We start from the raw sequence: 24,485 nt of genomic DNA on the forward strand, positions 1-24,485 counted from the left end.
TATTATCGGAGTTATACAAGGATTCATGCTTTTATTGAGAACACATAACAACACATATATGCTTATTTGATCGTGCAATGAGTGAGCTCCACAAAAGACTTATACAATAATACCCATGTAGCGAGCGTTAGGTTAGTGGATCCCAGACTATAAAAGCCTTAGGTCACTAGGCACAAAGTCCCCTAAGAACTTAATAACTCGAGTATTAAAGAGCCCACTCGTGATCAATTATGCATAACACATATTTTTTTCTTTGTTTTTTCTTTTCTTTTTCTGAGCGAGTGTGTTTCACTCTATCTCGCTCAACCCTAGACTACTCATATAAAATAAGCCGGCTACTAGCCATTTGACACCTAGCCACAATAACTAGCATTGAAATCCAATATTTTTCTTCAATTTTTTAAAATCTATGTTATTTCATCATTAAGAGAATATCATACATTCTAAACATAAACAAGTGATTAAACCTCGACAAACAACAAACCATGATCATGATCTAGCACTCAAGCAACCTATAAGACTTAGTGAAAAAATATTGCTTCTAGCATGCAAATCAACTCGATAGAACTTAACAACCCTCTATACGACATCACCAGACTCGCATCAGTATCACAAATCAATCGGCAAATTAACCTAAGGGATCATGTTATAATGCAAATGCCACTATATGTAACATACTAACATGCAAACTAAAAAAAACTACATGACAAATAAGCAACTATATGAACTAAACTATCATGAATATGCAAACTATATGGACTCACACAAACATATTCCTTAACTATCACCCCCAAACTTAAAATTTTCACTGTCCTCGGTGAAGGTAATAGTAAGGAATCAGGCATACCTACTCGGAATCAGGATGGTCATCACCCTCTGCGGGTGGAGTGTCAGAAGGCAAGTACACAATATCCTCACCAAAGACTGGCCACTGCATGTCAACTCCCGTGGCTCTAAAAGCTGTCCCCAACACCTGGGTGAGATCATGTGCAAACCTACTATGGATGTCATGCATCGCATCCATCTGCCTCGCCAAGCACCTATACTGCGCTGAACCCAAACCATCACTATCCTCTGCTTCCTGCTGCTGCTATGAAGGACCAGCTTCACCCAACTGATACTTCCAAGCTGCTCTGCTCGCATGAGTCGTACCACCAGCATATGCCTGATCAGCTGACCTTCCACCTAGAAAGTGATCATATGTGTAACCGAGCCCCTTTTTATCAGGATTCCCACCGTACCACTCCTACATGCTCAAAAGCGTGGAACTGTCGATGGGAGCGCTCGGTAACTGAAGCTGCTCGTGTGCGGGCCAATGAACTTCAACCACCACACACAGCTTCGTCACAATCGACGCATAGGGAATAAACCTGTAATGCTCCCACGTAGAAACCTCAGAATACCCTGATAAATCACCGACCCGAGATCCATATAATCTCCTTGTAGAATCCCCCACAATAACAGTGCACGCTCCACAGTAACATCATATATGTGAGAAGATGGCATAATGTTTGCACAAATAAAAGAATTCCATGCACGTACAAACCTGTTCATGCATGAGGCAGGGAGAGTGGCATACTCGTTCGTTCCCCTCTTGAACTTCCAGTGAGTTTCTAGCACACACAACGTTGTAACAATCAAGTCTAAGTTAAAATCATCCCCCGTCTTAGCATTCCAATCCTCCTGCTCTGGCCTCCTCTCGGGCTGGTTGATCACCCACCTAAAAGCATCAGCACTGTACTCCACCGTCAACCCCCTCACCACAGTAAAACCATTCTAATCCGCCTTCGTGTTTTCATACAACTAGCGAAAAACACTCATAGGTATAACAACAGGTGCCTCACAAAAAGAAACCCAACCCATCTCCAAAATCATCTCAAGCAACTTACCATCCTTACCCGATGGCAGAAAACCCCTCTCCTTCGCTATCGGCTTCACTAACAACCTCGCATACTCTGCTTCAGCCTCCGGAGTAGCAAACCTAGGCCTCGTACCACCTACACTCGAAGAATCAGTGGTGCTGCTACTAACTTGAGTTCTTTGTCTCTTGGGAGCCAATGACTTTGAATAAGAGAGAATAATAGGGAAGTGTATAAGAGATATTTAGGTTTGGGAATTGAAAAGTGATGGAGATGATTGTGTATAAGTGATGTATATATAGGGAATTAGGAATTAGTTTTGGAATATAAGTGGTATTTGATTATGGGAATAGTGGGAGTAATGGGGTGATTTGAATTGATTTGGAGAAGGAATTATGGTAGTGGGGAGTGGAAAAATCGGCTGGTGCAATGTTTTTGTTTTGATTTTTCATTTTTTTCTGTTTCTTTTCAGGTACAAGGAGTTAACGCGGCCGCCTCGCCTGGCAGCGCGGGTGCGCCGTGTTTCTGGAATTCCAGCGCGGCCGCCCTGCATACCAGCGCGGATGCACGTAGCTACTAGACTTTCAGCGCGGCCGCCCCACTTCCCAATGCGGGCGCGCCGTGCCACTGTAGTTGACACTGAATTTTTTCATTTTTTTTTCATTTTTTTTGAGTTTTCTTGTTGTTTTCTTCTTCCTTCTATCTACTAATGTACAACAAACTTGGGTTGCCTCCCAAGAAGCGCTTGATTTACGTTGTTAGCTTGACGTAGAATTTCTGAGATCAAGTTTCTAATAAAACGGCATAAACCACTTCACGGTTTGCCGTATCCCCATAGTAATGCTTCAAACGCTATCCGTTTACCTTGAATGCTTGGCCTGGATCATTTTCAAAAATCTCCACCACTCTATGTTGATAAGTGGATTTTATATCTACTTGGAACGCTCCATTACAAGCTTAAGTTAATGTTTTTGACTCAAGTTGTTGGTACTTGTGATACGTTTTTGTGTTATTGCATTTCAAGCATCAGTTAAATGAAAAAAAGAGTTTTTTAAGGAAATATGCTAAAAAGAGCTAAGAATTGAAAGCCTAGGATATTCTCAAGTTATAGAGAATCTCGTTAGCTTCTCGTGGGCAGTTGAATCACCTAATTCTGACGAGCAGAACTTAAGATACTTATGGATTTACTTATGGATTTCTATAGTTAATTTGTTTCAATATATTGGTTTGTGGTGATTGATTGATATCCTAGTATTGGTTATGCTTATTCGTCTTATATGCGTAGCTAACATATAAGATAGTTTGTTAATCTATATTGAAGCGACAGTGAATATAGAGATTTAGAACTTGTCATGCTAGCATAAGTTCATGTATTCATTACGCATGATTCGTAGGTAATTTTAACCATCTTACTTGCCCTATGTAATCGCTATAGATAACTTGTTTATTAAACCTTTATGTTATCAAATTCTAAAGACATATAGGGTCTCAACATAATTGGTGTCTATTCAGCTTCTATCTCTTTTGTGGATGTCTGGTAGTAGGGTATTCGTACAATGAAAGTTGGCGCATACTAGTTTCGTGTTATATGATTAGTTGTCATCACCATTGCATGCTAAGGTTAAGAACAATGACTTTGAATGAAGTATTTAATGAAGTTAGAATCCCATGTTTGTCTCATATAGTTAATTTAATCACTTTTATTCTTAGTTAATTGCATGTTAGTTTAATCTTAGTTATAAACATCTTAACTTGTTATTGTCTTAGCATTGAACGATAACCATACATTGTTGCATAAGTGCATAATATGAATTTAACCTAAACCAGTCTCTGTGGGAATGAATCTGATTTATATCTTATACTACTTGTGAACGCGTATACTTGCGTGTAATTTTAGCGCGTGTTTTCGCCCTAACAAGTTTTTGGCGCCGCTGTCGGGGACTCAGTGTTAATTTTTAGTTTATGTGCTTGATATCAGTGGTCGTTAACGTTCATTGACTCAGATTCTTTTACTTTCACGGTTTACTTGTTTGTGTTTCAGGTACTCATTACAATGGGAGATCCAGTAATACCAACAAAAGTGTTGATAGATTTTTCTCAACCCAAGATCAATGACATTCAATATAGCATTGTCAGGCCTGCGATCACAGCTAATACCTTTGAAATCAAGCCTGACATAATTCAGATGGAACAGAATTCAGTCCAGTTTGAGGGTGCTCCAATAGAAGATCCTAACTTGCCTATTAGGGACTTTATTGAGATCTGTGACACTTTCAAGTTCAACAATGTTTCTGAAGATGCTATAAAGCTGAGTCTTTTCCTATTCTCTCTGAGGGATAAAGCTAAGTGCTGGTTACATTCTCTACCAGCAGGTTCTATCACTACTTGGGAGGATCTTGCTCAGAAGTTTCTTACTAAATTCTTCCCTATGGCGAAGACAGCTGTAATAAGGAATTCTCTTACTCAATTTACGCAGCAATCGGGAGAATCTCTATGTGAAGCTTGGGAGCATTAAAAGGAGATGCTTTGGAAGTGTCCTTATCATGGAATGCCTGATTGGATGATCATCAATTACTTTTATAACGGTTTGGGAGCACAGTCAAGACCCATGCTGTAATAACCCCAATTTTTGAGAAATTTTGAAACCCTTATGAATAGTGTTTTTGCTGAATGAGAAAACTGTTCATGCCACGCTATGTAGGGGTTCAGTTATTGATCTTATGGGATATTATTAGTACTCTATGAAGTATATAAGTGTATGTAAAGATCGTCAGAATCCAATTCCGAACACTTTGGTTTTTCCCGGAAATCCACAAGATACGGAGAGAATTGAGTATAAGGTAACAGGATAAAAAGGATTTAAATTAAAGGATTATAAAAGAGGATCATAGAAGGAATATAATATATTGAGAAAGGTTAAGGGAACCTAAGTAATAAGATCCCGGGTATGATCCTTCAAACGATAAAACGAGAACGAAAGTTAAGCGAACCGTATAACAGATCAGCGGTCATTAGGCAAACGATTAGGAAGTTAATCAAAGGGATTAATGGGAATGATGTCATCCAACCAATAGAAAGAAGACAAGGAAGGAAGGATGACATCATGTGGATGAGATAAGCATGACATGGGAAGGAGGAGGTGTGGTGGCTTTGTAACCACACAAATCCAAGGGCAAGAAGGTAATTCACTAAAGCAAAAACAAAACCAAATCAACCAACCAAGCAAATCATTTCATTTTCATCAAACAAAACACAAAATTCTCCATTCTTCATGAAGCTCTCGGGTGGGTTTCTTAATTTTTGAAAGTCCAAGCTCCTCCACTTGTTATTTTCCAAGGTAATTATCCTAGCTTCTCCTAATTAAGTTACATACTTCCTATAAGTTTAAGCTTCTAATTCCAAGCCAATCTTTTTCTATAAATCATCAAAGAAGATGGTGAATAGTGTTTTCAAGAACTAAAATTTGTGTTCTTGAAGTTTTGTTTAGATTAAGCTTGGATAAAGACTTTAAAGGTGATTCCAAGCCATCCTCTTGATTCTCCACTCTCCAAGGAAGGTATAAACTACAAACCCTAGCTTTAGTTTTGAGTAATTAGGATTGAATGTGTTTGATTTAGCATATGTGAAGCATGATGCTTGAATGGTTGAAGTTTGGTTGAGTTGTAGAGATTAGTTGGTTTTGTTGTATTGTTGGAGTTGTAAATCTTGGTAATTAGTTAAAGAACCTAAGTAAAGCTTTTAGTTCATGTGAGGAATAAGTATAAATGGTAAATGTTGTGGTTTTGAATAAAAGAACTTAAGTATGATTAAAGTTAAGTTTAGGCATAAGTATGAATGATTAAATTGAATTGGTTGGGGTTGTTATGATGTGATAAGGATGGATGATTGTTGTATGATGGATTTGAGGTTGGATATGGGGTTGATTTGGAATGGGTTTGAATGGTTTAAAAAAAAAAATGGGAAATCGCGTAAACATAGCCGTCGTAACGTCCGATTTTCTTTAGACTGTTTTGTGCATAACATTAGGACCCGAGGACCCCCTGCTATATTGTGACCACTGCCATGTTTAGGTAGCTCATGTTACGAGCTTCGTTTTGATATGTAGTTCGTTCGATTCCGATGCACGGTTTAGGAGAAACGACCGTTTCAAGTAACGGCGTTTCGCGAACGAAACTTTTTCCCTCGCCTTACTTTGAAACATAGGTTAAAGACCAAAAAGGGTTAATTAATGTATGAAACATTTATGGTAAGTGTGTTAGGCAGTTGGTAAGACATTCGCGAAGGAATCGCTTTAAAACTCGTAAAGGTTAAATTATTAAAAATGGTGGAGCCGAGGGTACCCGAGTGACTTAAGCGAATCAGTAAGCGCAGAATAAGCGTTAGAGTCTAAGTTAGTTAAAGTATAGATTTACAAGTGACTTTGGTTTAATTCCAACTTACTTGTTGTTTATAGGTTACCAGACTCGTCCCGAGCCATTCGTAACCCCAGTCGCTCAGGCAAGTTTTCTACCCGTTATACTGTTGTTGTGATGTATATATGTACTTGCATTATCTTGCGATAGATGCATGTTGGTTAATTAGCAAATGTTGCAATATATTGAAGCATGCTGCTATGATATATATATATATATGCATGCCTGTTTCGTATTCTTTCAATATATATCTGTTGATTCCGTTGATAATACCTATGCTAGAGGATAGCGGTAATTTGCATATACCCTTAGTATAGGGACCCAAAGGTGGAAATATTTTCTAAAACCGGGAGTCGAGGATCCCGAGTAGATTTTGTATATATGGATATAAATATATATATATATACTTATATATATATATATGGTCATAGTTTTCAAAACTATTAATCGAATAAGGTTTATTCGATAACTTTAACTTTATTTTATTATTGAATATTATTTCGAATATCATTCGAAGGCGTATGACTCCTTTTGTTTATTTATCTGAATATTACTTGAATATTCATCGGAGGGCTTATGACTCTTTTATATTATTTATTGAATATTATTTGAATATTCATTCGAAGGCTTATGACTCAGTTTATATTATTTAATGAATATTATTTGAATATTCATTTGAGGATCTATGACTCCGATTATTTGTCGAGGTATATTCTTTATTTTATTAAAGAATAAGGTGTCAATAATCAAACTTATTTTCGATTAATCAAATAAAGATAGTACTTTCATATAAGTATATCTTTGGTTATTTAATACTCGTTTCAAGTATAAGTTTTAATACTTCTACTTCAATTATTTTTATAAAGATTATTCTTTATGGGAATATTATTTTAAATATTAACATTCAGTCATTTTCTAAATATTCTGGGGACTGATTTACTTCATTAAATCAGTTTTACTCCAAACACTCTTTAAAGTGTTTTCGAGTCTTTAAAATGATTTTCAAAAGTTAGAGCGGATCCCAAAACTATTTTTATATTTAAGATCTTCCTTTTAAAAAGGGGATTTAAATACTCGCTCAAAACATGGGGGATCCAGCTCGGTGGTGTGTTTTATATTCGCAACAAGGTTGCTGTCTTGGTAAAAGAGTTTTTGATTACTTACCCAATATTCGGGAAGTAAAATTCTTGGAACAAGTTAATCCATTAACAGGCATCGCCTGGGAAATATCGGTGAGTTTTCCTTTCCAACTAGATACGACTTCTTGTTGGAGCCGTATCAACAAGTTTCTACTTGGGGAAAGGGGAAACGAGCTTTACGTTTCAGAGTCATGGATTTCATCTGAACTAGGAGTGGCGTAAGTGGTCGAGTAGCGCCGGCCCAGCCTTATTATATTGGCCCAAATGGCCTGGAAGTTCCGCTAAGGCGGTCCATTCCTTAGGAGTTCAGTGTTCGGTTGACAAGTAAATCCGACAGGTTCTCCTCTACATGTAGAAAATGGTGGGGTTGTACTACTACGACTGATCATCGTAAGTGGTCTTCCTGGCGCGGTAAACTCCCGTAATGAGTTCATCATCCATTTGGATAATTCTGCAACACTACCCGTAGCATTTCGATTGAAAGGCTACTAATGGGTGGTTGCCGAAGCATTGACAGGGTCAAACATTTTTACTGGTGTATCCATTGAATGAAGTATCTCGTAACTTCATCTCTTTTCAAAATATTTCAAAGATCAAATATTTTCAAGTTTTATTTGTGGTCTCATCTATGGGATGACCTCGTGAATCTTATTATACTTCGAACAGTAGTAGTTCAAGTAGATTTCTAAATATGGTATAAGTATAGTGAAGTAATTGGTAACTTCATCTTCTTTTAAAACTTATATCTAGTAAGTAATTACCTTACTCACGATAAAGATTCTAGTAAGTATCCATTTAGATACTTATATTATTGTTATCACTATGTATTATCTTGCGAGCTGTAAGGCTCACTCTTGCTTTATTTCTTCATCACACAACAACAGTTAGGAAAGATGGCCAGACTCCAGCAGACCCAGCGAAAGCGCGTGGGAAGCGTCCCGCGTCTTCCCGATGATGTTGTGGCTGCTATAGCTGCAGAGGTAGATCTATTGGTAGATCAGGCATTCTACTTTTGAGAATCAATTATGTATAATTATAACTTGTGGCAGATAATGGCAATTAACTGTAAATTTATCAAGTAATCGTTTTGGGTTGTAATAACTTTTAAATTGTGGATTCAAAGACTTGTACTTATTTGAATTTCATCTCTGAGACTATAACGGGTTGTGGTGTGTGTTAGTGTGGGGTCACAGCTTAAGGTTATTATTATTAATTAAGTGAAGTGATATTGTGGAAAGGAAGACCGTGACGACCCGGATCCCCGACCCCGGATCTGGGGGTGTTACAGAAATGGTATCAGAGCTAAGCGTTATAAACCTCAGAGATGATGGGACGTTAAGATAATAAGTTAACTAAGATAATAAGAACTCTTGCCAAGTTCATAGTCGGACTACCTAACGTAGTACTGACAGTTAAAACCCTTATGGGAACCCTTATAAATATCGTGATAGGAGCGTAGTTCGTTATCGTATATGGTAGCGGGACTCCGAACCCTGAGGTTGAGGAGCAACATCGCGATGATATTTTATTACTAATTGGAGATCGGATTGTGGATCCGATAGAGTGTCCTAATGCAGGACCGGATGATGTTGATATTGAGGATTTAGCGGTTGAGGATGTTGTCCTAGAAGGGATAGTTGTTGAGGAGGATCCCATGGAGGATCCTGACAGGATTGGATAAAGGACCACTGATGAATTGATGACCATGGTTTGGTCGACTACCAGAGGTAGGATTGGCCGGTCACTACCGGAGGTTCGTTCAAGTTGTAAAGATAGTAGCCCCTTTAACGTGGCTTACTCATAAGACTGAGAAGTTCGAATAGGCAGAGAAATGCGAGAGCAGCTTTTAAGAACTGAAGCAAAGGTTGGTGACGGCCTCTATGTTGGCGTTGCCGGAGGGAAAAAGGAGATTTTGTGATTTGTAAGTGACGCTTCGCATAAGGAATTAGGGTGCTTCTTATATAGCACAGCAAGATAATCGCGTCTGCGTCAAGACAATTAAGGGAATTTAAAATTCGATATCCCCACCCATGAGCTTGGGCTCGTGGCAATAGTTTTGCCCTAAAGATTGGAGGCACTACTTGTATGGAGAGAAGTGCGAGATTTACCTAAGCCATAAGTACTCTAGTACATTTTCCCGTAGAGAGAGCTCAACATACGCCCGAGGAGGCGGTTAGAGCTAATCAAGAATAATGATTGGGAGATTCTTTATCATTCGGGGAAAGCCAATATGGTGGCTGATGCCCTTAGTAAAAAGGAGAGACTCAAGATGATAATGTCTTTTGGAGAGTTTATAAGAGATTTTGGAAATAGTAGTGAAGGTAACCGGAGCCGGTACCGAAAAGCTGTTTGAGATTGCAATAGAGACCGAATTATTGGAAAAGAGCATACGGTGCCAGAGAAAGGTGATGAATGAAGGCAGAGAGCCAAAAAAATAAATATGAGATTAATACCGAGAAAGATGATAAGGGAATAATGAAATATTCCTATAGAATTTGGGTTCCGAAAGTTCAAGAGCGTAAGGATGAGAACTTAGATGAGAGCCATAGTTTGAGGAATAAGATTTAGAGCAAACCCTGAACGTGATAGTCAGGGAGGTCGCCATCAAGATAGAAGGAACCCATGACATGATGGAGTGGAAAATGAGGATTTTAAATTAAAAGATGACCCCAATTATGGGGAGTAGGATAAAACATTTCATACTAAGGAAACAGAAAGTCGAGTAAGGAAAGGAGACCCGAGACGGTACTCCTATACGGCAATTCATGGACCTGTCTAGACAGAACTTAGACTATTATCCCCAACCACCACCTTGAGGAAACAATGCGGTAGGAAATTCTTTCATGACCTTTAAGTCGCTAAGCTCTCAGAGTTCCCAGGGAACAGGTTGACCTAGTCGAGGCAAGAGCCTGGCTAAAGGAAATAGAGGAATCATTTGAGATTCTGAATGATTGACGAACCACAAAAGACTGTTTTTGTCACTTACCCTCCTAAGAAAGAGACCATCCGCTGGTGAAAGACCAAGAAAGGCACGGAGCCAGAGGTTAGAATAAACTGATTTAAGTTCAGTCAATTGTTTTCGGGAAAGTAATTCCCAAGGTTATGGAGATAGTGTAAAAGCTTTAGAGCCAGAACAAAGGCAGACGAGTATGATGAATTATGAATCTAAGATGTAAAAGTTGTCAAGATTCGTTCTGTAGACACGAATCCAGAATGACGGGATGTTTGAAATCAATGCTTATATTGTGTTGGTTCATGAAATAATGATAAGAGAAAGGAATATAACGGCAATAGAGTTTGAGGAATGATAAGGGAGTTGGGTATGAGGAAACCCTAAAGACTCGTAGCAATAGAAATAGAAAAGTATATGATCGTCAGGATGAGGGTGATTCACCATGAGTTAAAGTTGACGGTTGAAGGCATAAGAGATGCATATATTTTATCCCCTTTAAGTTGGGAGGATTCGAGGAAACATTGAGATAGTTCGAAGGATAAACAATGAGACGCGGATAGACTGAGGAGACAAGGAAGTAAGAAACTAGGACAATTGGATGAAGGAAGTGACCTTCAAGAATGTGAAGTGTAAGACCGGTGGCATGATACCCAGAAAGGGAGACGCCAGGTATGAAAGATATCCCAACATTGAGGTGACTGTTGAGATAAACAACAAAAGTAAATAAGGAATTATTAAGAAGAAGTTCACTTTGAACACGACCAATATCTTCCAGAACATCCTTGTTATCGTTACCAAATTAGGCAAGAAAAGCGGATAACCGTTGTTATCTTTTGGAGGCCATATGGATTGACCTCAATTTGAATAAGGATGCTATTATGAAGTTAGGTATAGACTATCGAGGTGGAAATGATTGAACAAGATACCCTTATCAAGGATATATGACTTGATTTATCCATGGAAGGATGCAGGTACCTTTTAAAGGTGGAATTAAGGATAGAACATCGGTAACTTAAAACGAATCCTAGGGGAATGCATAAGGGTTGGCATTTCACCCTTGATAGGGATAGTATGAGTTTTGACAGTATGAATTGGAAAGCATTAAGGTAATAATAACCTTTAAGGATCAGTGGAGAAATTTTTCAGAAGTATATAGACAAGGGTTCTAGTAATAGTGAATGGTATTTTGATATGCCCTGTATCTAGGGAATACAGGAGGAATGATTCAAGGATAACCTTAGAAGTTTTGCAATGAGAAAGGTAATATTCAAAATTTTCAAGAATGGAAATGTTGATAAAGGAAATATGACGTAATTATAATGTTGCCAAGTGGGGCACGTGTTAAACCACGATAAAGTATGGATCGAACCAGTAATGGTCGAAATTGTTCAGGGCAATTAGGACTTAAGATAAAAGATGTTCTAAGTATGATTGAGAGTCAGTCGTGACAGTGATTAACCTCTAAAGACTGAGGCAATAACTTATGGAAAAATGGTGATATTTTTACTCATCAGATATTAAGGAAAACATCTTCACTCAAGCAGTGATCGGAAATAAAGTAGAAAATTTATTTGGAGGTGGTTAAAAAGACATTGACTGTAAGGAAATATTACTATCAGGAAAGGCCAAAGAGGTGGCCGACACTTTAACGGTAAAAGGATAATTATAGGCGCTTGTGCCAAAGGAATACAATGATGATGGTTAAAGCTATGAAGGTTGTATTATGGTTTGGAAGATTGACATTCCTTCTGATGACGGTGCAATACCCAACCGTAATAGTAGTAGGTAAAGGTTTCATTCGTGTAATCGCCATGAACGGGCTATCTATCTTAGGAGGTCCTATCTGGGGATAAGCCAGGACCATGTTTCCAAAAGGACTAAACGAACCTTTGAGTTAAGTCTTCTATCGAAGGCATATGATTAAAAATGGTATTAGCCTGCTATCGTTGCTTTGAGCGAAACTCTTCTGCAATTTTATCTGCTTCATGTCATGTATGTATGTCGGAATCAGGAGTGTTCTTCATGAATCGTGAATGGTGATTATGTTACCTCCTTAGAAGGATTTGATACGACATGTATGGACTCCGTATGGTTAGCTATTAAGATTTCATGGAATGTGAATGACGACAGTAGGTCAGTGGTGGACCATAGTAAGGCAGCAATGATTCTGCGAGTATCAAGCTGATTACAACCGTGAGAGTTGTATTGGAATGGGTGTTGAGATTGAGTACCACTAATCGGGTCGTGGTAGTGTATAAGTTATCATCGATAGACTAATTAAGTAGAGTGTCTACCTAGTGAATCATTATTCTTTCTTATCAATAGAGAGTCGTATTATTATACGAGGAAGGTTGCGGTGCAAGCATAGAAATTCAAGTAACGATGATGTCTAGAATGAGATCCCAGATTCGATTTTCGATGTCGAGGGAGTTTCAAAGGTTATTATGTATAAGCTCGAGGAAGAGCATGGGTCCATAGAATGATGGACGGGATAGCAAAAATATTTAGGCACGTGAAATGCGATGCTATAATACTTGATGTTGATATAAATACGTATATGTTTTGTTCTCCTATGACAAACCTCTATAGTTCAGAGGTAGGTTCCAAGCCAGATATTTTGTGGCAGTATATTTTTTTCATATATACAATTCTCTTCAGTTCGTTCTTTTCTCTTCTTTTCATTTCATGTAAGCTGAGAAGAACAACCCTTCCAGAAGGGGAGGTATTGCCGAATGACTATCTATCTTTGTGATAGAAGCCTAGTAGGATACCACATGTTGTTTAATTGCTTGTCAAGTACTAAAGGCTGGCCACCTTCTGTACTAACTATGCGATATAACAAGTGTTCGTGATCATAGTGATCTCTCAACAAATTCCTTTACTTCTATTTGATTGATCAAATTCCGGAAAATAGAAACAACTGAAAAAGGAGTAATAAAGTGGTGGTAGTATGCGGAATGGGAACACGTTCGTGATACTAAGGTTGACGTGGTTATTAAAAGGTTATAGAACGATAACGAGCAAAAGTATAACCAGTATAATATTAGGAACGGAAGGTGATAGCGATTACGAACTGGAAAAGAATGGGTATTGAGAAGCAAGAGCTCTAATGATATAAGCTATAATGAGAGTCTGTGCAATAGACTTGAAAGAATTTGGAATGATCACTTAATTCGGATTGAGTTATCTTACGACAATAGATCATATGTCATTATCGAGATGTCGCCTTATGAGATTCTTGAGGGAAGATAATGTCGATCTCCCTTATGTTAGGATGAAGTTGTAGAGCGTAAGATGCTCGGACCCGCAGTAGTCCAAAGGACCAAGAATATGATAGATCTAATCAGAGGACGGCTGGTAGTAGCCCAAGATGGACATGATAAGTATGTTGATTTGACACGAAAGGATAAAGAGTATGAAATAGGGGACCTAGTAATGATATAGGTATCCCTTGGAAAGGATTGATGAGGTTCGGAAAGAAAGGAAAGCTAAGTCTACAATTTGTTGGACCCTTGGATATATTAAGACATTTGGGAAGTTAGCATATGAGCTAGCCCTAACCCCGAACATGTAGCAGGTCGTAACGTGTTTCATGTATCAATGTTAAGGAAGTGTAATTCAGATGCCAGATAAATAGAGGCATATGAGCGCATAGATATGCAACCCGACGTAACCTATATGGAGCAACCAGGAAGGGTTATAGAGTAAAAAGGGAACAAGTGCTTTGGAGAAGGGTTATCAAACTATTCAGAGTTTGATGGAAGAACCACAATGTGGGAAAATTTACTTGAGAGTTAGAAAATGTAATGCTAAGAAAGTATTACCATTTGTTTTCTATCTGATTCCGGGACGGAATCCTTTTAAGGAGGGGAGACTGTAATAACCCCAATTTTTGAGAAATTTTGAAACCCTTATGAATAGTGTTTTTGCTGAATGAGAAAACTGTTCATGCCACGCTATGTAGGGGTTCTGTTATTGATCTTATGGGATATTATTAGTACTCTATGAAGTATATAAGTGTATGTAAAGATCGTCAGAATCCAATTCCGAACACTTTGGTTTTTCCCGGAAATCCACAAGATACGGAGAGAATTGAGTATAAGGTAACAGGATAAAAAGGATTTAAATTAAAGGATTATAAAAGAGGATCATAGAAGGAATATAATATATTGAGAAAGGTTAAGGGAACCTAAGTAATAAGATCCCGGGTATGATCCTTCAAACGATAAAACGAGAACGAAAGTTAAGCGAACCGTATAACAGATCAGCGGTCATTAGGCAAACGATTAGGAAGTTAATCAAAGGGATTAATGGGAATGATGTCATCCAATCAATAGAAAGAAGACAAGGAAGGAAGGATGACATCATGTGGATGAGATAAGCATGACATGGGAAGGAGGAGGTGTGGTGGCTTTGTAACCACACAAATCCAAGGGCAAGAAGGTAATTCACTAAAGCAAAAACAAAACCAAATCAACCAACCAAGCAAATCATTTCATTTTCATCAAACAAAACACAAAATTCTCCATTCTTCATGAAGCTCTCGGGTGGGTTTCTTAATTTTTGAAAGTCCAAGCTCCTCCACTTGTTATTTTCCAAGGTAATTATCCTAGCTTCTCCTAATTAAGTTACATACTTCCTATAAGTTTAAGCTTCTAATTCCAAGCCAATCTTTTTCTATAAATCATCAAAGAAGATGGTGAATAGTGTTTTCAAGAACTAAAATTTGTGTTCTTGAAGTTTTGTTTAGATTAAGCTTGGATAAAGACTTTAAAGGTGATTCCAAGCCATCCTCTTGATTCTCCACTCTCCAAGGAAGGTATAAACTACAAACCCTAGCTTTAGTTTTGAGTAATTAGGATTGAATGTGTTTGATTTAGCATATGTGAAGCATGATGCTTGAATGGTTGAAGTTTGGTTGAGTTGTAGAGATTAGTTGGTTTTGTTGTATTGTTGGAGTTGTAAATCTTGGTAATTAGTTAAAGAACCTAAGTAAAGCTTTTAGTTCATGTGAGGAATAAGTATAAATGGTAAATGTTGTGGTTTTGAATAAAAGAACTTAAGTATGATTAAAGTTAAGTTTAGGCATAAGTATGAATGATTAAATTGAATTGGTTGGGGTTGTTATGATGTGATAAGGATGGATGATTGTTGTATGATGGATTTGAGGTTGGATATGGGGTTGATTTGGAATGGGTTTGAATGGTTTAAAAAAAAAAATGGGAAATCGCGTAAACATAGCCGTCGTAACGTCCGATTTTCTTTAGACTGTTTTGTGCATAACATTAGGACCCGAGGACCCCCTGCTATATTGTGACCACTGCCATGTTTAGGTAGCTCATGTTACGAGCTTCGTTTTGATATGTAGTTCGTTCGATTCCGATGCACGGTTTAGGAGAAACGACCGTTTCAAGTAACGGCGTTTCGCGAACGAAACTTTTTCCCTCGCCTTACTTTGAAACATAGGTTAAAGACCAAAAAGGGTTAATTAATGTATGAAACATTTATGGTAAGTGTGTTAGGCAGTTGGTAAGACATTCGCGAAGGAATCGCTTTAAAACTCGTAAAGGTTAAATTATTAAAAATGGTGGAGCCGAGGGTACCCGAGTGACTTAAGCGAATCAGTAAGCGCAGAATAAGCGTTAGAGTCTAAGTTAGTTAAAGTATAGATTTACAAGTGACTTTGGTTTAATTCCAACTTACTTGTTGTTTATAGGTTACCAGACTCGTCCCGAGCCATTCGTAACCCCAGTCGCTCAGGCAAGTTTTCTACCCGTTATACTGTTGTTGTGATGTATATATGTACTTGCATTATCTTGCGATAGATGCATGTTGGTTAATTAGCAAATGTTGCAATATATTGAAGCATGCTGCTATGATATATATATATATATGCATGCCTGTTTCGTATTCTTTCAATATATATCTGTTGATTCCGTTGATAATACCTATGCTAGAGGATAGCGGTAATTTGCATATACCCTTAGTATAGGGACCCAAAGGTGGAAATATTTTCTAAAACCGGGAGTCGAGGATCCCGAGTAGATTTTGTATATATGGATATAAATATATATATATATACTTATATATATATATATGGTCATAGTTTTCAAAACTATTAATCGAATAAGGTTTATTCGATAACTTTAACTTTATTTTATTATTGAATATTATTTCGAATATCATTCGAAGGCGTATGACTCCTTTTGTTTATTTATCTGAATATTACTTGAATATTCATCGGAGGGCTTATGACTCTTTTATATTATTTATTGAATATTATTTGAATATTCATTCGAAGGCTTATGACTCAGTTTATATTATTTAATGAATATTATTTGAATATTCATTTGAGGATCTATGACTCCGATTATTTGTCGAGGTATATTCTTTATTTTATTAAAGAATAAGGTGTCAATAATCAAACTTATTTTCGATTATTCAAATAAAGATAGTACTTTCATATAAGTATATCTTTGGTTATTTAATACTCGTTTCAAGTATAAGTTTTAATACTTCTACTTCAATTATTTTTATAAAGATTATTCTTTATGGGAATATTATTTTAAATATTAACATTCAGTCATTTTCTAAATATTCTGGGGACTGATTTACTTCATTAAATCAGTTTTACTCCAAACACTCTTTAAAGTGTTTTCGAGTCTTTAAAATGATTTTCAAAAGTTAGAGCGGATCCCAAAACTATTTTTATATTTAAGATCTTCCTTTTAAAAAGGGGATTTAAATACTCGCTCAAAACATGGGGGATCCAGCTCGGTGGTGTGTTTTATATTCGCAACAAGGTTGCTGTCTTGGTAAAAGAGTTTTTGATTACTTACCCAATATTCGGGAAGTAAAATTCTTGGAACAAGTTAATCCATTAACAGGCATCGCCTGGGAAATATCGGTGAGTTTTCCTTTCCAACTAGATACGACTTCTTGTTGGAGCCGTATCAACAAGTTTCTACTTGGGGAAAGGGGAAACGAGCTTTACGTTTCAGAGTCATGGATTTCATCTGAACTAGGAGTGGCGTAAGTGGTCGAGTAGCGCCGGCCCAGCCTTATTATATTGGCCCAAATGGCCTGGAAGTTCCGCTAAGGCGGTCCATTCCTTAGGAGTTCAGTGTTCGGTTGACAAGTAAATCCGACAGGTTCTCCTCTACATGTAGAAAATGGTGGGGTTGTACTACTACGACTGATCATCGTAAGTGGTCTTCCTGGCGCGGTAAACTCCCGTAATGAGTTCATCATCCATTTGGATAATTCTGCAACACTACCCGTAGCATTTCGATTGAAAGGCTACTAATGGGTGGTTGCCGAAGCATTGACAGGGTCAAACATTTTTACTGGTGTATCCATTGAATGAAGTATCTCGTAACTTCATCTCTTTTCAAAATATTTCAAAGATCAAATATTTTCAAGTTTTATTTGTGGTCTCATCTATGGGATGACCTCGTGAATCTTATTATACTTCGAACAGTAGTAGTTCAAGTAGATTTCTAAATATGGTATAAGTATAGTGAAGTAATTGGTAACTTCATCTTCTTTTAAAACTTATATCCAGTAAGTAATTACCTTACTCACGATAAAGATTCTAGTAAGTATCCATTTAGATACTTATATTATTGTTATCACTATGTATTATCTTGCGAGCTGTAAGGCTCACTCTTGCTTTATTTCTTCATCACACAACAACAGTTAGGAAAGATGGCCAGACTCCAGCAGACCCAGCGAAAGCGCGTGGGAAGCGTCCCGCGTCTTCCCGATGATGTTGTGGCTGCTATAGCTGCAGAGGTAGATCTATTGGTAGATCAGGCATTCTACTTTTGAGAATCAATTATGTATAATTATAACTTGTGGCAGATAATGGCAATTAACTGTAAATTTATCAAGTAATCGTTTTGGGTTGTAATAACTTTTAAATTGTGGATTCAAAGACTTGTACTTATTTGAATTTCATCTCTGAGACTATAACGGGTTGTGGTGTGTGTTAGTGTGGGGTCACAGCTTAAGGTTATTATTATTAATTAAGTGAAGTGATATTGTGGAAAGGAAGACCGTGACGACCCGGATCCCCGACCCCGGATCTGGGGGTGTTACACATGCTCGATACATCATCAGGTGGAGCATTATGGGCAAAGAGCTATGAGGAAGCTTATGATCTAATTGAACTGATGGTTGCTAATGAATATCAGTATCCAACTCAAAGATTGCCATAGGGCAAATTGCTAACGCCTTATTGAATCGACCACCAGGAACGCTTCCTAGTGATATAAATACCAATCCAGGAAAGAGGGAAGTTGAAGAACAGGTGAACGCCATCACCTTGAGGCCTGGAAAGGTCGCAAGCCCTCAACTTTAGCAAGATGAAGAGCCTGAAAAATCTCAAGTTTCAGAAAATGAAGTTGCGGCTGAAGAAGAAGTGCTGAAGGATGCCGAGGTGGAACCAAGGAAGAAAACTATGGAACACACTCCTCTTGAGGGTAATACATGGGAGAAATAAGTCTATCCTCCACCTCCTATTCGTAAAAGGTTGCAGAAGCAGAAGTTGGATAAGCAATTTGCTAAGTTCTTGGAAGTTTTCAAGAAACTTCATATCAACATACCTTTCACTGAAGCTCTTGAACATATACCTATCTATGCAAGGTTTATGAAAGGTATTCTCTCTCAGAAAGTGAAGCTCGATGACTTAGAGACCGTTGCTCTTATGGAGGAATGTAGTGCTGTGCTGCAACAGAAGTTGCCTCCGAAGCTTAAAGATCCTGGAAGCTTCACTATTCCTTGCACTATTGGAAACTTGTCTTTCGACAAGTATTTATGTGATTTGGGAGCTAGCAATAATCTGATGCCCTTGTCTATCTTCAAAAATCTTGGTCCACCTGATCCGAAACCGACATACATGTCATTGCAATTAGCTGATCGTTCCATCGCTTATCCGCGAGGAATAGTGGAGGATGTCTTGGTTAAGGTGGATAAACTCATCTTCCCCGCTTATCCTGCTTGAAGGATATGAGCTTCTATCTTTTTCTCCATCTTAGTGGTCTCCATAAACAGTCGAATGGCAGTCTCGCAAGATCCCCCCCGTTTCGCTGTACGGAATACATCTCCCAATGATTTGGTCATCTCCTTGCCGAAACAAAAACGGTTCATCCCACATGTACCACTTCACTTCATGAAGAAACTTCTTCCTTTGAGCATAAGTCAAGTCTGGAGGCATAACGTTGCTCACAAGGTAGTTCACAATGTCTGTGAACCACGATTCTTCTGTTTGCGTCCCAAACAACTGCTCATCGGGAAAAGACTCATTTATCAGTGAATTATCCTGTGAAGTTGCACTTGGATCTTCTAAATGAGAGAGATGATTAGCGACTTGATTCTCGGTACCTTTTCTATCCTTGATCTCCAATTCAAATTCCTGAAGTAAAAGAACCCATCGAATCAATCTAGGCTTCGAGTCCTTCTTCGAGATGAGATAGTGTATATCAATGTGATTAGTGAAAACTGTCATCTTCGTCCCAAGCAAATAAGATCGAAACTTCTCAAAACCATAGATAATGGCTAAGATTTCTTTCTCAGTAGTAGTGTAATTCAGTTGAGCACCATTGAGGGTCTTACTAGCATAGTAGACCACATGAAATATGTTGTTCTTCATTTGTTCAAGAACTGCTCCAACTGCATAATCACTTGTATCGCATATCATTTCAAACATTTCATTCCAATCAGGTGCATTTATGATATGTGACATGATCAAACTCTTCTTAAAGCTCTCAAAAGCAGCTAGGCACTCATCGTCAAACTTGAAAGGGACATCTTTCTCTAGCAAATTGCATAACGGCTTCGAAATTTTAGAGAAGTCCTTGATGAAACACCGATAGAAACCCGCATGACCAAGAAAGCTGCGAATTCCCTTAACAAAAATCGGTGGGGGAAGGTTTTCAATGAGCCCCGCCTTGGCTTTGTCCACCTCAAGACCTTTACTAGAGACTTTGTGCCCAAGAATGATGCCATGTCTCATCATAAAGTGATAATTTTCCCAATTGAGAACCAGATTGGTCTCAACGCACCTTTTCAGCACTAAATCAAGATTGTGCAAGCATTCATCATAAGAAGTTCCAAAGACAGAGAAGTCATCCATGAACACTGTTACATTATTTCCAATCATATAAGAGATGATAACCATCATGCATCTTGAAATATGGCTGGTGCACCACATTGCCCAAAAAAATTCTTCTGAAGGCAAAAGTACCAAAAGGACAAGTGAAAGTAGTCTATTCTTGATCTTCTGGAGCAATAAAAATCTGATTATAACCCGAATAGCCATACAGAATACAGTAATACTCATGCCCAACCAATTTGTTAAGCATCTGATCAATAAAAGGAAGAGGGAAGTGATCTTTCCTTGTAGCTTTGTTTAACTTCCTATAATCTATACAAACTCTCCACCCCGTGAGTGTTCGAGTAGGAATGAGCTCGTTCTTTTCATTAGAAACCACAGTGATACCTCCTTTCTTCGGCACGCACTGAACTGGGCTCACCCAAGAACTTGAGAATTTCCTTCTTCACCACCTCTTTCATGATCGGATTTAGCCTTCTCTGTTGCTCAACAGTAGGCTTGCTTCCTTCCTCTAGCAGAATTTTGTGCATGCAATAAGAAGGGCTGATTCCCTTGATATCTGATATAGTCCATCCAATTACCGATTTGAACTCTCGAGAATTCTCAAGAGCTTTTCCTCGTCACTACCTGAAAGGTCAGATGTAATAATAACAGGCAAAGTAGATGCATCACCTAAAAACGCATACCTCAAGTGTTCAAGCAAAGGCTTAAGCTCAAGAGTAGGAGCTTCCTCAATAGATGGCTTGAGGCATTTTGGAGAATTTTCCAGCTCTTCCAATCCAAGAGATTCAAAAGGCATTTCCAGTCTTTTCTTCCAAGGAGAAGCATTCAAATACTATAACTGCTCATCACTTTCATCATATTCACTATCTGAATCCCCCATCAAGGCTCTCTCTAAGGCATCTGATTTTAGCCTATGATCCACTTCTGAAGTAACCACAGATTCGACCAACTCCACCTTAAAGCACTCTTCTTCATCAGTAGGGAATTTCATGAAATTTAAAACATTGAAGGTGACATCCTGATCCTGAACTCGCATAGTGATCTCACCTTTCTACACATCAATCAAGGTTCGGTCAGTAGCCAAGAAAGGTCTTCCCAAGATTATGTTAATCTTCTTATCCTGCTCGAAATCAAGAATTACAAGGTCAGTAAGAAAGATGAGTTTGTCCACTTTGACCAATACATCCTCCACAATGGCTCGTGGATATGTAATAGAGCGATCGGCCAACTGCACGGACATATATGCAGGCTTTGGATCAGGTAAACCCACCTTCTTGAAGATAGACAGAGGCATCAGATTGATGCTCGCTCCCGAGTCACATAAGCATTTGTCGAACGACACTTTTCTAATGGTGCAAGTGTTAGTCGCTAAACACGCGCTAATATTACACGCAAGTATACGAGTTCACAAGTAGTATATAATCTTTTCTAGTTCGTTCCCACATAGACTGTATTGGTTAACTATTTAATTTATGCACCTAAGCAACAATGTATGGTTATTATCCAATGCTAAGACGATAACAAATTGAAGTTGTTTATAACTAAGAATTATACTAGCAATTATAACTACGAGAATAAGATTGAATGAATTGATATATATGACAAATATGGGATTCTAACTTCATTAAATACTTCATTCAATAGTCTTATTATTCTTAACCTTAGCATGCAATGGTGATGACACTAATCAGATAACACGAAAATGATAAACGCCAACTTTTGTTGCACGAGTACTGTGACGGCCTCAACCCCGGGGTCAGGAGTTGACATCATCGATAACAATAATAATAACATAACATAATCCAACTCAACATTATTATATAAACACAACCCCCTTTTCTCCAAGATCTTTTTCAGGTTTAAGTGTGACTTAGGTTACAATCATCACAAAACCAACTTACTAAAGATAATCCTGACATTACAATCTTAATACAACAACTCAACATACCCACTTTGGTCTAACACAACTACCTCAGAGGAGCCTAATACGGAAGGAACTGGAACTCTGCCCTGACTATCACGGAAGAATCCCCTAGGCATCTGCAATACATATATAAAACATTCTGCAAGGGTGAGCAATCAATTTCTCAGCAGTACCACTATATGAATAACAAGTAAAAATGATTTAAAGTAAAGCAGTTATAGGAACATAGTTCATAACTTGTTAGAAACATGTAAAACAGGTATAAACTGGATATCAAAACTAGCATACTCTGTAAAATAAAATCAACAATCGTGTGCTGTGCATAAATACCAGAGTTCAATTTTAGCATGCTATTTTCATTTTCAAACCATCCATTCCATTACAGGAACCATAAAACCATTTATCTCGTTACGGGGACCCAAATCCATTTGTTCCGTTAATGGAACCACAAAATCATCTGTTCCGTTATGGGAACCACTAAATCACAATCAGATATGTATTGGATGTTTTCTAGGGACGGCTGATCAGGCCTCCACACAAGTTATCTAGGATAGTTGGCCGGGCTATCACACAAAATGTCTAGGAAAGCTGATCGGGCTTTCACATAAAGTAACCGGATCCGCAGAGACTAGCTAGGTCTCTGATTATCTATGCTGGACTAATCGGTTTAATGTGCGCAACCGAATTAGCCACTTACGCAACATTATCAATTATCTGATTTGTTTTATCCAGTTTCAAAATCACTTTTACCTATCTCTTGTTAAAATCAATTCTGTCACAGCACACTATTCAAAACCTTTTTTCCATTTTTAATCATATTTTAGAGATAGGTACTTTCAGAAGTTACTTTTCCCCAAAAACACATTTAAACAACATTTTAAAATATAGGGGATACGTAACTTAACAACTTTCTATTCCATTACGAGAATAAAACAACAGCTATTCATATATACTGAACCATAAAAGAATGGTCAGGGGTACTTGCCTTGCAGAGCTTTACAACTATTACTGATCGACCCTGAACCGACTCGGACGCTCAGGCTTTAACGTCTAACCACTAGATCACCTTGGATTCGACTTCAACACTCAGGTTCTTTGGTGGAAACCCTACTGAGCTCGTCGACTGTCCACAAGATTATCTTTAGTCCAACATCCACTTTCGGTTTCCCGACTAGAACCTACAGAGTCGAAATACTCTATGTTAGACGTCTCGGTATGCTTGACATATCCTCAATAAAAAACCTACCCATTCGATATCACATCCCGACTCGTACTTATATGTACTATTATAATACATATAGCAATCAGGGTTCACATACTCAAAACTTGACTCGATGCTTATCTTCGGAAAACACATATATTCATCATTTTAGAAAACAAGTTATCAGTTATATTTTACAAAATATTTATTATTTATAGCTATATAACTATTTACGTTCGACTGGTAGTTTCGATATTTTGCAGGATACGTTCCAAAAAATCGGGCAGCGTCTCCTTTGTTTATCGGACTACTCGTCGAAGCAATTCGACGTCTCAATAACAACCATTCCAACAATCAATCCAAGAATTATAATTCATCAACCAATTTACGCGCTCAAATTCGATATAAAGTATCTAATTTTTGTTTAAAAAATAATTTTATGAATTAAATAAATGTTTTAAAATTTTAGGACTCATAATTAATTCATCATGGCCCACCGTCGGCTCGCCGAAGCTCATCGCCGACGGCGGAAAAAATTCAGTGGTGCCCGTTTATTACGGGTGTCCTACATGAATTTTTCCAATATATAAAATTTATGATCACAATTAATTTATTCCAGTCCGATAATCAAATAATTCGAAGAGTCATAAGAATTTACTCGAATTTTTTTAGAATAATTCGGACAAACTCATCAACAATTCATTCGATTTTTAGAAATAACTCAAACTAACCCCAGGAATCAGAATAGTTAAACCATGTTAGAGTAATTTTGCACCTTATAAGACTCACTTTCAACCATATATTGGTACAATTAACATGTTAACATCATAAATATCCAATTTGACATCCTTTAACCACCTCTTGGTACCACTTTCATACG

At 37.8% G+C, this 24,485-nt stretch overlaps 1 non-coding gene across 1 annotated transcript; it reads right to left on the reverse strand.

Annotated features, from left to right (window-relative positions):
• Positions 1 to 4,302: 4,302 nt before the first annotated feature.
• On the reverse strand, positions 4,303 to 4,409 carry LOC141694433 (small nucleolar RNA R71). The gene has a single exon (XR_012563740.1). It is a non-coding gene; the product is annotated as a small nucleolar RNA R71 (small nucleolar RNA).
• Between the last annotated feature and the right edge of the window lie 20,076 nt (positions 4,410 to 24,485).

Source organism: Apium graveolens, chromosome 10, assembly GCF_009905375.1.
Source record: "Apium graveolens cultivar Ventura chromosome 10, ASM990537v1, whole genome shotgun sequence".
NCBI classification, from domain to species: Eukaryota; Viridiplantae; Streptophyta; class Magnoliopsida; order Apiales; family Apiaceae; genus Apium; species Apium graveolens.